Source organism: Takifugu rubripes, chromosome 21, assembly GCF_901000725.2.
Source record: "Takifugu rubripes chromosome 21, fTakRub1.2, whole genome shotgun sequence".
Taxonomy (NCBI): Eukaryota; Metazoa; Chordata; class Actinopteri; order Tetraodontiformes; family Tetraodontidae; genus Takifugu; species Takifugu rubripes.
The window spans coordinates 107,705-110,795 of NC_042305.1; the positions used below are offsets into that span (position 1 = coordinate 107,705).

Genomic DNA, 3,091 nt, shown 5'->3' on the forward strand with positions numbered 1-3,091 from the left:
TTCTTTACAGATTACACCTCCTACATATAGATTAGTACACAACAGAAATGAGATATTGGTGTCAGAAGAATAGATTTTCTGTTTTCAAGCCCAGAAAGCGGGACACTTTAGCAATCATTGGCATTAAATAACGCCTCGGCGACCCACACGGCAGCAGTTGAGCGGGACTAATGTTAGAATAATTACCCTGAAGGCACGTTTGACGGATAACACTGGAGTGGATTCACAGTAAAAGAGCTTCCAGTTGTTCCTGAAAAACACCAAAATGACCAACATGAATAAAAGCATTTAATACAAACCATAAATGTCACGTTCTACTTTAGTATTGAGTCCTGTGGTCGTGCCTTGCAATAGTGGGCTGGGGTGTCCATACTGTGGGCCACACGGACAACAGTTCAACTCCAAAGGTCCTTGGGATATCTCACCAAGCATGATGGGCCATTAGGGCTCCCTGTGCACATCTGGAGAGGTGGCTTTGCATGTGACAAACTATAGATCATTCATTTAGCATACCATTTCAAGAGTTGGTTTTCTATCTCCACCATGTCACTGCTGGTCTGTATCTCTATTACCTGATTAATGTTCATCTGATGAATCAAACTTTCTTCTTGGGAGAGGAACCTGGGAGATATGTTGGCTGAGCTTCACCAGTGATAAAGCATGCACCAAAGAATTATAAAGGAATAAGGGATGAGTTTAACGCACAATTCCAGCAGTTCCCATTAAAAGGAGCACAGAAATGCCATTTTAACGCCACGTTTCAGGACTTACTCCATGTTGTCATTTCTGACATAACGAGCAGAAAGCGGTGGTTGTCCATGACTCTGCCAGGTCTGGAGGAGGAGGAAGCAACACTTCCAATTAAAGCACTCTCCCGAAAAATAAAAAGCAAAGCAACTAACTAACACATGGATGTATGAATGTTATATTTTACCCAATCTGCACTAGCACGGTTATTTTTATTATCCAAGTGCTCCGCCCTCTTCTCCAGTTGCTCTATCCGCTGCTCCAGTTGCTCTGTCTTCTTCTTCAGTTGCTTCTTCTCTTCCTGAGTCCATTTTTTCTCTTCCTTTTCTCTTTTAAATTCTTGCTGAGCCTCTGCATCTTCTCCACGGTCTCCTCACGCTCGTTCTTTGCCTTCCCTCCTGACACGTTGCACAGCTCCCCCTCCAGAAAACTTCTAACCTTTTGGAGATGGATTAAGGCCTGACGACACACAAAGGTGGACAATCAAACAGCTGGTGAATGTGGAATTAGCTGCAGCATCTGGATAATGCTCCATATGTTCCCAGCTTGTCAAAAAAAAGGCTGTAGTTGTTGCCAATTTAGTCAGCCTCATCTCAGTAATGGCGGCGGGTTCGGCCACGCTTTACCTGCTCATTATCCTCAAGGTGCAAGGAGGACCCCATTTTTTGTGAGAAGCCACCCTCTCCTGGGCATTCGCTGCTTTCATTTTGTCCATCTCCATCTCCAGGCTGGAGGCGAGGTGTTTGTATTCCTTCTCCAGTTGTCCCACCCTCTTCTCCAGTTGCTCCTGCACTGGTCTTGCTGCTTGGCCCGTTTTCAGAGCTTTGTCACTTGTCTCCTTTAGCGTTTCTTCCTCCCTCCTAGACATGTCCCACCTATCCTTTGTTGTCTTCTCCAGGTCCTGCTTTAGCTGATTGTCTTGTCTACGGTTGGTTCAAAGTCTGGGAGACATAAACAAGGACAGATCTCACTCTTAATGTATACGTGGGAAGGTCCCAGCAAAAATCTGTGAGTCCCTGTGATAATGTATAAAATAGGTTTTGACCTAAATTTGACACCAATGTTAGTTTGAACACCTGATCTTCATCTGAATGAGTGTTTTTAATGTATCTCACCCCTATCTGTCTGTCGACTTCCAGTTCTTCCATAGCATTTCCTTCCTACTCACCAGATCTGCTTTCTAATAGGTAGACAAAAACCTTTAGTGCACGTGTTCTACAGTGTTTAAGAGCACAGTTCTGATCAGAAAAGGCTTGTCTGCAGCATATCCTCTGGGTAAGTCAGTGATTTCCACAACTCAGTTTTTGTCACAGTCGCGTCACACCACCACTGGTCTGGCACAGGACACGTGCACTCCTCTCACCTTCTGGAGTGGTTCCAGCTTCATCTGTTCCATCTGCTGGTCAAACTGTAAACGAAGGCTCCCCAGTTGTTCACAATGGGAAGCCTGCAGAGCTTCTCTCTCTTCCTGCATTGAAGCCAACAAACTCTGCCTCAAAGCTGACTCCTGAATTAAACATAAGAGGAGAGATCAGGACTCAGGATCCTGGATCCCCTTTTCCTGCATCCAGTTGCAAATGCCGACCTCATCCATGTATTTCTGTCTGATGTTTGTTATCTCTCTCAAGTTGTCCAACCTCAGCATCTCCACTTTCTTCTGATGATCCTGTTGCATTTCAACTCGAGTCTCCTGGAGAGCATCAGCCAGCTAGAGAAACACAAGTGGTCAGTTCACCACCAAATAACACAAGTCCGACTTTAAGTCATATTTAAAGAAAATGAAGATTGAACGTGTGCCCAGTAACCTTTTTCTTGTAGTCTGCTATGTACTTCTTCCTCCAGTTCTGTATGTTCCACCTTCATACAACAGGTATAGACACAGATTAGACCAACCTTTGAATATAACATGCTCCAGCGCACTTTACTGCAAAACCCGTTTAGAGTTCGATTGTTTTGTGGATGAGTTATAGCGAGGAAAAGCAAAGTTTTTTTTTTTTTTTAAAAAGCCAAATGTACGTGGCTTTTTTCTGTCAGAGCTGGATCATTTCTGCAATAAATAAGAACAGGTCAAAATTGTCTGGTTACCCTCTGGCTTTCCTCCAGGGTCCTCCTTCAGCTTCTTGTTCTCTTCTTGGATCTGAAAGTCTAACTCTGACTTGAATTGCTCCATTTCTTGCCCAACAGGGCCTTCGTTCTTTTCATTTCAGCTGCTTGCTTGTCCTTGGCAGTCTTCATCAAAGTTTCATGCTCCATCCTGAACAAAGAACCCCGTATAAGATCAAATATTGAGAATCACACCAAGCAGCACAGAAATATGGCTTCTTTTCACACGATCTATGTTGTA

At 44.0% G+C, this 3,091-nt stretch overlaps 1 long non-coding RNA gene across 1 annotated transcript; it reads right to left on the minus strand.

The window, feature by feature from the left end:
- Positions 1-2,370: 2,370 nt before the first annotated feature.
- LOC115247645 (uncharacterized) lies at positions 2,371-2,878 on the minus strand. Its single transcript, XR_003886700.1, has 3 exons — positions 2,833-2,878; positions 2,553-2,591; positions 2,371-2,455 (listed from the first exon to the last, which is right to left on the minus strand). It is a non-coding gene; the product is annotated as an uncharacterized lncRNA (long non-coding RNA).
- Between the last annotated feature and the right edge of the window lie 213 nt (positions 2,879-3,091).